This window comes from Carcharodon carcharias, chromosome 11 (assembly GCF_017639515.1).
Source record: "Carcharodon carcharias isolate sCarCar2 chromosome 11, sCarCar2.pri, whole genome shotgun sequence".
NCBI lineage: Eukaryota > Metazoa > Chordata > Chondrichthyes > Lamniformes > Lamnidae > Carcharodon > Carcharodon carcharias.
Window position 1 is genome coordinate 145,189,278 of NC_054477.1, and position 13,181 is coordinate 145,202,458.

Here is a 13,181-nt window from a genome sequence, read left to right on the forward strand (position 1 = left end):
GTCAGGGCCACCACACATGCACTTATCACTGTTCGCAAATCAGAAACTGAACCAAACTGCAGTGATAGTTGATGTCCTTATGCTCAGCACCATTACTATCCTGGTTTCACCCAGTTCTATTCACCATCCCAATGCATTCACTAGGTTGAAAATGCAATCTCATCGCATTTTAGATACACATGAAGTGTTCCCATATTAAACAGATGAACTACAAGTCAACATCTCTGTGCCTGTGTTCAAGGCAAATTGTAACAAATTCTCAGCCAAAAATAAAGGTGTAATTAATTGAATGGTAGATACACAAATGGTTGGAGTGCATATTGCTGTCCAGAATTCTTCTGTTTATTAATTTCAGGGAACACATTCAAAATTATATCAGCTTTTGAAGCAACAATGATGGCATTTGCAGTTAATACCTGAATCGCTGTTACAAATCAGCGATTTTATGAGACACAGGCAATAAATGTCACATTAACTAAACTTCGTTTAGTCCCTATGCTGCTTTTATTGCTTCTTTCTGGATTCAGCTATCATTCCCTTGTTAAGAAATAATAGGTATCTCATTTACATACTAAATGGTGAATGTAGTTTTCTTAAGTATTTTTTCCATATTCTTGATGGATTTGGTTCTAAAAATTCTTTAGCACGTTTCCTACGTTACAAATTTGATAGGATGATTTATTGAAGTAGTAATAGATTCATCATATGATAAATTTTATCCACTGAGTGATTTATTTTTGATTCTGAAAAGGACATTTGTCACCTATCTCCAATGAAAATGAGCAAATTTTCACTTTGTTCTGGAATTATGTGTTTCTTAAAGTCAACTAATTTTAATTTAATGTTGCCAAAATCCAAATCTCATGGCCAAGGATCAGTGTGTTGTGTGTTGGAAACAGACTGTGGTCACTATTTTTATAGGTATTAAAGATAAAAGTCATTTTGGTACCACCAGCCCACTAAAATAACAAACCATAATAACAGATCTAAAAGCTAAGTTATTATCTCAGGCTAGGTGGCTGAGATGGGAAAAAAAATCGGCATTGTCTGGTCCCATTGGCTGCAGGCATCATGGTGACGGAGGAGGGGGTGGTGGAGGTGGGGGGGAGCTGGGTGAGCGGTGGGGGTTGGTTTGGAAATTCAGCTTTTGGGACAAAAGTCAGTTTCACACTGACGTGAAAGCACAGTGGGATCATCTGATGGTGTCTGCCATGGCAGAATGTGAACCCCACTGAAGGTCGGTATGAACCCGATTTGCATCCCAGTATCAGGATGCAAAGTAAGACCCAACCAGAATCATCCCCCCCCCCAACCACACCTGATTTACCGTTACACTGGCTGGAAAGCACGCCAGCCCAGAACATGCTTGGACAAGTGAGATGTGCAGAAGTCGGGACTCAACTTTTGGGCCTTGCTCAGATCACTGACATCTGAGAAGAAGAAGATGCTGGAGACCTACAGCTACCGGACCCTGGAGGAACACGTGCATTGTATGCTAGGTGGATTCTCATGGATGCAGCTCCACCGCAAAGCAGCTCTCGGAGGGTGGGAGGTCTCCGTTGATGATTCCAATCTGCTTTGGAACATCACAGGGCTTCTACAGATGATTGGGGGAGAGGGAGGTCTAACTGTGAGTGGGAGCGGAAGGTGTACTGGAAGGGTGGTGAGGTTGGGACGGTGTGGAATGAAGATGCTGAGGGGTGTTGAGGTTGGGAGGGGGAGGAAAAGATGTTGGGGGTGGTGAGTTTGGGAGGGGGGAGGAAGGAGTACGGGTGGAGGAGGGTGTAATGGGGGAGAATGCAGTAAGTGGGGAGGTGGGTGTAAGGGAGGAGGAGGGTGTAAAGGAGGGAATTCAAAGGAGGGAAGGTATCTGGGGGGAGGAAGGAGTAAGGATGGTGGAGGGACTAAGGCTGGAGGAGGGATGACAGGTGAATGTGTAAGGGAGGGGTCTGTGGAGTCAATGACTGCCTCCTGTGGAGCAAACTGAAGGTGGGTGTAGTAGGAAGGAATGGTGAGTATGAGAGAGGACAAAGGGATTCAGTAGGGTGGGAGGATGAGTGTGCATCCATAGCTGGAGGAGGGACGGCAAGGATGGTTGGTGGGGACTCAGAGGCAGATGCAGAGCCTGGGGGTGGGAAGTAGGTGGTCCGGGAGGTCAATGTGGATGGGAGTCTCAGGAAGGTAGGGAACGTGACCTGGACATCCCAGAACAACAAAGGTTCAGGTTGGTAGATGACTGTGGGGGGGTGGAAAGTGATACCAAGGGAGTTGACAGTGATGGGGGAGAGGACATGGGTGATTGGGGGAGGGGAAAGGATGGAGGAGCTGACAATATACTTGAACTTGACCATGGTTGTTGAAACCAAAAATGAGCAGAGCCTCATGTTGGACGGGCGCAGGTGCTGCATGGGAGTGTGATCAGTGGGTGAGCGGAGATACAGATCAGCTTAGATGGACAACTGAAAGAGAACCCAAGCAGGCAGCACTGAAAATGCCCGGGACAGTGAGATGAGTGTGAAAGATAGAGGCTCTGTGAGCATGGCTCCAAAAGGCCCTGCCACAGACACTTCTCCCTCCAGAATCACTTGCGTGCAGCTGAACAGCTAGAGGGGGTTGTGGTGTGGTGGGGGGTGTGGTGGGGGGGGTGGTAGGGCAGTGATTGCAGAGGGAGGGCTCGCAAAGCATGTCAATAAACCTGAAATACAACATTTCACATAATTCAGTGAAAGTTAATGTATTTTCAGATTATAAAGTGACAAAATATCTTCACCCATGCAACCACTAGTGATCAGAGTCTATAAACTTTTCTAGGCCTCCCACTTCTTCTAGGTGCTGCCCTAACATCCACAGCAGGGGAGGAGACAGCCTGTGTGATGGTTGGCCCTGTTGCCTTTGATGACTTTGACATACGTCCTATGGAGAACTGAGGCCTTGTGGGCCCTGACTTGCTTTGGCTGTCCTCCTGTGGGCCAGCTGCTCCCTCTGCAGTGACAGAGGATGAGGTTGAGGGGGGTCACAGGAAAAGTGGACTCAGAAGGAGCAGACAGCCTCTGAAATTTCTGAGTGGATGACCCAGGGGTGTCCAGCTACCGCTCCTCCTCCCTTCGGGTGCCAGAAGATCCCAGCCTGAGTCCTTGAGGGGAAGGAGCACCTGGAGGGATGTTGAGGTGTCCCATTTCCCTGTCGCATTGCCACTGCAGAAAGACAACCATGGAGTGCAGGTCTACACGCATCTTTGCAAACTGGCCCACGGTCTCCATGGCATCTGCCATTCTTCCAATGAAGGTCTCCATATGCACACATACGGGCACCACTTCATCAGAGACCAGGCAGACGCATTCCTCCGACTCACATGCCACACTGTTGAGGGCTTCCAACAGCTCTGCGTGATGTTCCCCCGCCTTCTGCTGACTCTCCACGATGAGTTGGAAGGCCGAATCCAGAGGCTCAACATCTGGCTCGGACCTCACAGATGCCGGATCCCCAGAAATCCTCCCGGTGCCAGGGAGCTCGGCTGAACCTGCCTCTTCCTGCTGCGGGTATTGGTCCATGCAGTGACCACCAGATTGTGAACTCAAACCTGCTCTAGATCTAAGTCCCACCGAGGTGTGTCTCTGCGCTGGTGGAGGGCATGTGTAAGCGCTGTGATGGATCTTCCAGGCTGCTTATTTCCCGCTCCTCAATGGAGGAGGTGTCCTCTTTGCTGGAGCTGAGGGACTGGCTGGCTGAAGGCATTGGTTACTCAGTAGAGCTCCCTGTGAACCAAAGTAGGGATACTTAGTGAATGGCAGCAGATTCCAAAGCAGGAGAGAGAGCATTCACAATTGCATTGAGTGAGGGATGATGTGGTGCAGGATCCTCACGTGGGCGTTCACCACCAATCTCACCGTCACCGCAGGCATGGTCTATGTCCTCACTGGTCAGCACGATGGCACGGTCCTCAAAGTGAGTGAGGGGTCTAGTGTGGGCTACTCCACCCCGGTCTGGGACCTCTGCTTGCTGATGTGAGCCAACTTCTCCCGCACAAAAATAGATGGAGGGAGTGTGAGCAGGATGCATGGCACTGCCTGGAATGTTTGTGTGGTGAGCAGAGCCATGGATGGGATGAGGACATGAGCGCTGGAGAATATGAGCCTGATGGAGATGTGAGGGCATGTGTGAGAGTTTGTGGTGTTGTCCCATGAGGTGTGAGATTCCTGTGGACGTGTGATGGGTTTGTGAGTGTGTGAGTTGAAGTGGTTGACTTACCCTAACAGAAAGGATGAGAGCATTCATCCTCTTCCTGCACTGGATGGCTGACCTCCTCTGTGCTACAGTGGCGCTGTCCACTGTTGCCACCGCCTCCTAGGCCGATTGGTGACCCTTGTCGACCCTGTGTGCTTCGACTGGGGGTAGAGGACACCACGATGGGCTTCCATTGCATCCAGCAGATGCCTAAGAGAAGCTTCTTTGCTTTCAGGGCCATCTGTCGCCTGAAGCAGTCCTGGTCTGTAGACATGAAGTAGGCTGTGCTCTGGCGCGCTTTAAATATGGCACCCGAAGTGGGGAAGCACTGAGGTCACAACGTTGTGGGCAAATCGAGCCCGCCCACCAGCAAACCGGAGTTTTTCCCGTGAATGCATTATTAATGAGGTGGGACGTGCTGGGAAGGGGACAATATGGCGTGAAAACCCATCATTGTGGCCTGTGGGTAAAACACCCTATTTCACAGCTGCTATCACACTTAGTGCAGATCTGGGATGATTCTGCTCGTTGAAATTTGTTGGTGAATTGCCTGGTTACAGGTGCAAAACAATCCCTCAAGTGTCGAATACGTCTGCCCTAGCTGCCCTTCTAAATGGTAGAGGATGGAAAGTGCCATTAAAAGAGGCTTGGCAAGTTGCTGCAGAGCTTCTTGTAGATGATACACACTGCTGCCACTGTCCGGCGGTGGTGTAGGGACTGGATGTTTAAAGTAGTGGATGGGGTACCCATCAACTGAAGTGCTTTGTCTTGGATATTATTGAATTTCTTGGGTCTGCTGCCCTAGCTTGTCCTTTTAGGTGGTAGAGGCCAGAAGGTGCTGTTGAAAGAGATGGTGTGTGCACGCATATTCTACCCCAAAGTGCGCTACCTGTCATATGAATAAAGGTTCCTCTATTGGCATATAAGGCTTGTGTCTGAAAGAGGTGTGAGGGTCCTTAGTATGTGCAAATAAGGGGCCTCATGCCTGCTTGAGGCCCCTTTCCAAAATATCTTTGCGACCAATTGCAGAATGTGCAGTTAAACCAAACTCAGGTAGCCTCTGGAGGGGTTTTAACTTAATATTATTCAGGAGCCCAAAGAACAAGGGTATTCCTTTGAGTTCTACATGAAATTTGTGGGCAGCTGCCAGCCACTATACGTAATCTCCGATTCCAATTGCCTACCCACCACCCCCCCCATCATGATTTCCTAACTTCTTCCTGAGCTACTACCTCCTCAAGATTTTCTAAGGCTCTCTCCCAATTTATTATCCCTTCGCAACTTTCCCCAGCCCTCTCCCCTCACCATCACCAGCCCTCAATGGATTCTGCCAACCGCATAAGTTGGCAAGCAAACGGGCCACACTTTGCTCTTCCTGAGACCATGAAACTGCCTCTGGGGCCTTAATTGACAAATGAGACCATTGGATCAATTTACTATGGCCCTGTCACTGGCCTCATGAAGTGCGTGGACTGTGATCTGCTCCATGATCGTGGCATAACAGTTTTTAATCCCTATTCAATGATATTTTGATAAAAGAAATATTTTGCCTGGATTTTCCAAAAGTGTAATAATTCTCATAATATTATTGTAATTTATTGTAAAAGTAGGTTAATAGTGGTGTTTGGATAGTTTCTCTGTGTGTGTGTGTGTGTGTGTGTGTGTGTGTGTGTGTGTGTGTGTGTGTGTGTGTGTGTGTGTGTAGCATTTAATTGAATTGGAGACAGCTGATCTGGAGGTGTTGACTCATCAAAAGATGCTAGATTTGAATTGCTAAATACATAAACATGGCTGAAGTCTTAAAATATGAGATGTGTAGAATTTGCATTTTTAGATAAATCAGGGTAGTTTTAATTTCAAAGAGGTGGTAGAATATTACATCTAACCAGAGAAGCTAGGCCAAGCAGTGTGTTTATTTTTCCCAAAGATTACTGATAACATTAGCACCATGAAATAATTTACATTATGAGAAAGGTAAAGTTCCAAAGACATGTGAGAACAATGGGATTTATATTAAAAGGGGGAAACATGTATAAAAGATAATGAGGCTATGTGTCAAGGAAGGGATTGTAAGATCTATCAGAAGTATGAAAAGCCTCCAGTATTTGTGAATCGAGCCTGCTGTCTACAGAAACCAAATCTGGGAAAAGCCACTTTGAGATCTACTGTCCAGGGTATTGTGTTAACTTGCTGGCATCTGTTTAAGTATTTTTTATTTTTTTTTACCGTGGCCTTAATGGGGGTGTAACTGGAAGCCAGATTAATTAGCGGTTTTAGGAGTTATTATAGTAGTAATTTGTAGACCTATGTATATGCTTGAATCCTTTTCTTTTGTTAATAAATGTTTAATTTAGTTTTCTAAAATATCTCTAATGTCTTAGTGGATTTATTACTTCTGAATTCAGGGCACACATCTCGAAATAAAATATAAATTGCAAACCATTGTGACCTTGTGATCAAGTTTCCCTTGTGGATATTATCTCTCTGGCACACATCATCTGTCATGTCATAACAAACCTGATGAAGATAATAAAGAATTTTGCCCTCGATGGGCGTGCGGGCCCCACCAGCTTGGCAGCGGGCGGGCAGCTGACCCCCACTGCCAAAATGGGGCTCACCACCATTTTGAGTGGACCGGCCAATCAAGGCCCGCCCAGAGGTCTGCCCGACGGGAAGTGCAAAGCACTTCCTGTGTGGGGGAGGGAGGGAATCCCCAACTGTCAAAGTGCACTCTTTCGTGCATGTGTGTGAAAGAGAGTGCTGCTCCCTGAGACTAAGTGCTGTCTCAGGGAGATTAGTGACAACTTAAAAATCATAAAATATAGAAAAATAAAAAAAATTATTAACATGTCCCCCTCATGTAACAATGTCACACAAGATGGGATGTGTTAATAAATCCCACATAAACTTTATTAAAGTTTTTAAAAACAGACATGAAACCTCATCCCGCCAGTGGAAGAGGTTTCATGCTTTATCAGGAGCCCTCTGAGGCTCCTGGCCTGCCCGCCAACCTTAAGGTTGGACAGGCAGGGCCTTTAATTATCTTAATGAGCCTGTGAATGGCCTCAGCTGGCCATTGACAGGTCAGCGGGTGGACAGCTGATTTCGCTGTCCGCCCACCTTCCTCAAAATTGAAAGGGACCGGGATGACGTTGAGGGTTCCTCCCGACGTCATTCCGTGTCATTTTCCTGTCGGTGAGTGGGCTCTGCCCCCAAATCACTGACGGGAAAATTCTGGCCAATGAAAAAAATTGGAAGAAGTTCCATTTCACTAGATCTGTCCCCAGTTTTTCACTCATCTGCTTCTCCAGTAAGATTTCCTGTAACCACAGGAAGCAAGCATGCTGGTTTGTGGACAGTTGCAATGTAATGTGGTGAAAATAATATAATGTCATAATCTCCCAATGATCGCCATTTCTGCCTTGTCTTTGTTGGTTCCCCCTCCTGCCTGTATCCAAGGTAGAAACAAAAGAGAACTTGAAAAGCTGAGTATCTGCTTTGACAACACCAGTTTAAAATCTATTTAGTTCAAAAAAAATGTATTTTGCTCCTGTTGCAATGTGTCATCTGCTATTTGATATCTATCCCTGTGTCATTTGCTGTAGGCTGGCCTATTTTCCCACATCATTTCACACTGGGTTTTCCCATGTGGACTTCTCTCTATCTTCATTTCTTGGAAGAAAAGCAGTAACAAGGGATGGTTAGACAGCAATACAGGGCACTATCTATTGGCCAGGAACTCCACACCAGAATATACAGGTAGCGTGTACAAACCCGTCCTTCCCACTGTCTGCAGAAGCTTCACTGTACTACGGAAGTCACCGGAAGTTATTGTGCCAAATGCTGTAAGTGGAATTTCGGTTCACTTCCTCAATAAGCATTGCACTATTAGTTGCTGTTAAGATCCCAGACCACCATTAAGGATACTAACTTTAACTATGCACAGAATAGTCCAGATAATCATTGATATACACTTATTAAGCAAGACTTGGTCATCACCTATTCCATGAACAATCAGTCGCAATGTAACAGGAGCTTTGCGTTTATTTTTAATTTTTTTTATGGGATGTGGGTCTCGTTAGCCAGGCCAGCATTTATTGACCATCCCTAATTGCCGCTTGAGAAGGTGGTGGTGAATCACCTTCTTAAACCGCAGCAGCCATGTGGCACAGGTCCATCCACAGTGCTGTCACTGTTCATCGGTGATGGAGGGAGTGGATGTTTACGTTGGTGGATCAGTCGGGCTACTTTGTCCAGGGTGGTGTCGAGTTTCTTGAGGGTTGTTAGAGCTGCACTCATACAGACAAGTGACATCACATGCCATCACACTCCTCGTTTGTGCCTTGTAAATAGTGGGCAAGCTTTGGGGAATCAGGAAGTGAGTTACCTGCCGCAGATTTCCCAGCTTCTGACCTGCTCTTGTAATCACAGCATTTATATGGCTGGTCCAGTTCAGTTTCTAGTCAATGATAGTCGCCTCTGAAAATGCAGCACTCCCTTAATTCAGCCTTAATTTTTGTGTTCAAGCCCTGGAGTGGCACTTGGACCCAAAGCCTTGTGAATCAAAGATGAGAGAGGTACCAGCTGAGCCATTAACTGAGATTTGAATAAATAAGGTAAGTGGGCTGTTTAGCAATAATTGGCATTTAACTTTATGGTACAGCTATGACCTAATTGAATGACAGAAGAGTCTTGAGGGGCTGAGTGGCCTACTTTTGTTCCTATATTTGCAATTTGGTGAAAGATAAGTACGTTTGTGATAATGACGGAGAAGAAGCCATTTTCCACTACTACACTCCGAGCACAAGGATCTTTGCCTTCCAGTAGTAAATATTGGAAATTCAGATCAATGTTCATAAAATCATGTGCACAGAGTGGCTGAATTTTGAATATGAACAGCCAGAGGTGATCCTCCACAGTGGGAGCATAACATTTGAAAACTACTTTCTATTGCTCTTGAACTGAAATCCTATAAATAACTAGGACATTAACAAAACATTGGTTATCTCTTTAATAGCTATCATTCTTAAACTAGAATGGCATCCATCCAACTCTCCAAATATATTGTAACAAATACCGGGAATCATATGAATGATTGTAACACTTTGTTGCAGAAGCACAGAGATATAACATCCTGATAAATAGTAAAATAAAAGCAAAATACTCTGGATGCTGGAAATCTGAAATAAAAACAGAAAGTGCTGGAAGAACTCAGCAGATCTGTGAAGAGAGAAACAGAGTTAACGTTTCGAGTTGAGTATAACTATTGTTTGGGTTGACTGAGCAGACAGACAGACCTGTTGAGATTAACAGAACTTTCTCCTATGCTGATAAATAGCCCTCTTTGTGGAGAAAGAAATGGATCTTCCGGTGAGATATTCCATCATGTTTTTCCCAAGTTTGGTATCAAATATATTCACTACAGGGAAAATATCATGAATTGTAGCAGACTGTAAAGGCTAAAGTGCAATATTGTGGCACTGAATTAGCAACCCAGAGGTTCCAATTCAATTCCATTTTGGCAAGTTACGACAATGAATTCATTAGCACCAGAAAAAAAAGACTATACTTTGTTGGGTAATTGTTAAAAAAAATTGCTTCACTAATGTCTGTCGGGGCATGCATCTGCCATCCATAACCAGTCTGTGGTTGACACTTGATGATTTCTTGCTGCCAGCTAAAATATCTACCACCATCTTCCAGAGCACCTACGGATTGGCAATAAATGTGACCTTGACAATGTTGCCCATATCCTGAGAACAAACTTTAAAAAGAGAGACATGTCGATGCTTTCTATCTTGTACACATCCAGACATTTCACAATAATACCAATATAAGAGTAAAATAACAACTTATACTGTATGTAAAGACAGTGCTGATTGGTTGGCAAATGGACTCTGATTGGTAGAGGCATTGCCATGGAGAATGCACCCAGAGCTGGTGACTGACAGACGGCAACGCTACTTCCCCCACTACACTCCTGACCTCTCCACTAACCACCCTAAATCTCTCCCTCTCAACCATCCTGAAACATCTCCTTCCTAACCTCCCTCCCTCCTGACAATCCAAACTCCCCTCCTGACCATCCACCCCCCTCACCCACTGTCCCCCAACCATCCAACACCATTCCTGACCATCTGATGCACCCACCCCACTGACAATCTGACCCTGTTCCTCCTGACCATCTGACCTGCCTCCCCGCCTCCTTGCCCCCGGAGCATCCAACACCCCCACCCCCTGACAATCTGACCCCCTGTCCTACCCTCACCAGAAAGGTCTTCAAGGGAAAAATGGCTTCTAACTAAGCTTTGGAAATACTGCTTCAGACAGAAAAAATATATAAGAGGCCAATGCTCTTTGGCATTGAACACTGCAGGGCCTAAGAGAAAACTGATTAAGGGCAATGCTGGTGATTGCCAAGGTAAGGCAAGCCAGCAACAGCTTCCAGGAATTCACTGTACTGAGGAGAGGACAAAATATACCTTCAATTTGTGTGTGAAAAGGAGCTTGAACATTTAGCAGCAACTTACACATAAATGAATCCTAATGAGAGAGTGTATGTAGGTAGCAGAGATGGGAAAGTGTCAAGGCAAGTGTCACCTATAGCTTAATGATAAACATATGTGTATTTACTCAGCCTATAACACCCGGCATTAATTATCAATAAAGCATGCCTTGAAGCTGCAAAATGCAACTCCTTCAGGAAGCCACATATAAACTCTGCTTATCAAGGATTCACCGTAATCACGCTTCCTCTTTCCTTCATCCAGAGCTTGTAAAGGAATAATACACAAGCCACAAGTAATCTTATCTTTCAAGGACTTCAAAACACAGACTATTACTCAAACTGTCCATCAGGGACATTTACCAGTCAGAAATTGGATAATGAGCCAGGCGAGAGAGCACTGGGAGACGCACAAAGCATGAGTGAGTAGCATCAGCTGTTGGTAGCATATGAACAGGGAGGTGATTCAAAGCATTAGGCACTGCCAACTATGGCAGTTTGCGTGCTACACATGGTGGCTTAGTAGCAGATGCCAGTATCATCATGTTCAGGATATCGGAACAACTTTTTCCAACTCCACAGTCTGTCTAGAAGCTTGTGGAAGATCCAAAGCCATTTTTAACAAGATTCTCCATGATACGGAATCCAAGGACAAGCTGTGCTTCATCCAAATATGCTCAAGCTGCCGACATAGAGGTTGGGGTGCCAGACTGGAGGGGGGTGTTTCTCTTGGCCTCCAAATGATTGCACAATGCCCAGTATGCCATGCAGCACTCAGTCTTCATCAGGGCAGGATTTTACCGTCGGCGAGTGGTGGGGCGGGGGAGGGGGCGGGGTGATGATGACGGGACCCACTACACCTCAGTTTTAAAATGAGAATCCCAGATGAATTATTAGGAGTGAAATAACCCTGATAAATCTAGCACCAAACCTGCAACATTTTAGTGTGTATCTGTTTAACATGTTTAATTTTGTTTTTAAAAATGATGTTCGGTGACGTCGGGGGAATCTCCCAACATCACCACACCCGATATAAATTTTCAGGAAGGCAGGAGCGCAGCACAATCAGCTGTGCCCGCCGACCTGGCAATGGCCAATTGCGGCCGTTGACAGAATCAGTTAAGCAATTAAAGGCCCTGCCCATCCAATCTTAAGGTTGGTGGGCAGGCCAGGATCCCTGGTGGGCAATAGAAAAAACATGAAACCTCATCCACCGGTGGGATGAGGTTTCATGTAGGGTTTGAAAAATGTTAATGACGTTGTTATGGAAATTATGAACATGTCCCAACTCATGTGACATTGTCACATGAGGGGACATGTAAGGGAATTTTTGTTTTCAATTTTTAATATTGTCGAAAATAGAGGCGATCTCCCTGAGGCAGCACTTAGTTTCAGGGAGATGAGTGCGCTTTTTCGTGTGCATGTGCAAAAGAGCGCACTCTCGATTTTAGACAATCCCCCTTGCCTGCACAAGGAGCGCATAGCACTTCCCTGCGGATGGCACGCTGGGCGGGCCTTAATTGGCCCATCCACATAAAATGGCGTCACACCTCCGATCGGGGGCACTGATCGGAAGTGCGCACGCACACACCCGCCCATCAACTGCCCCCCTCCCACAATGGGGGGAAAATTCTGCTCCAGAAGTGCACTACACCTTTTCATATCCAAAACATCCTCCTGAAATGAGTGTTCCCATATTATTTTGTGTTTCTTTGCCGATTAGGTTTTTTTCTTCTATGTGTTTCTCTCTTATTCCCTTTACTCTCCATTCAGATGGCAGCCATTCAGGATCCTACCATTCACGCCTCTTCTTTGATTACTTGTTCTATTACTTCTTCATTTGGTTTTGCACCATGAAACATTTTGTAATTAATCTCTCCTGCCCTCCACCCTATCACAATTCTTCTTCTGACAACTGCATCCCCTTCCACTGCTCAAAACCTATGACATGCCTAACTTTTCCCAGTTCTGATGGAAGGTATCAGACTTGAAACATTAACTGTGTTTCTCTCTCCAAAGATGCTGATGCTGCTTGGACTGCTAAGATTTCCAGCATTCCCTATGTTTACTCCTGAAACTAGTGTTTTACCTATTGCTTATGCAAACCTCCAGCCCCTTCATGAGCTAGATTGTGACTGGCCTCAGCATATATCATGCATACTCCAGTTAGTTTCCTCAGGTCCATAACAGCCAAACTGCAATTTTGAACAGTGTTTCAACATACCCAATCCTTGCTCAATCATTACTTTTCTACATGAAAGAACTGCTATTTACCTTATGCCCTATATGGCTGAACAGGTGTCATCAGTTGTGATTTGGAGATAATAGCCTTAAACCATCAGAAGCTTCCTTTCCTGCACCATCATGAACTGCCTTATGATATAAGTATGGAGGAAGTTTCCAGTGAACCAAACATTCACTTGAATTCTGCAGTGTTGCTGGTCACAATCAA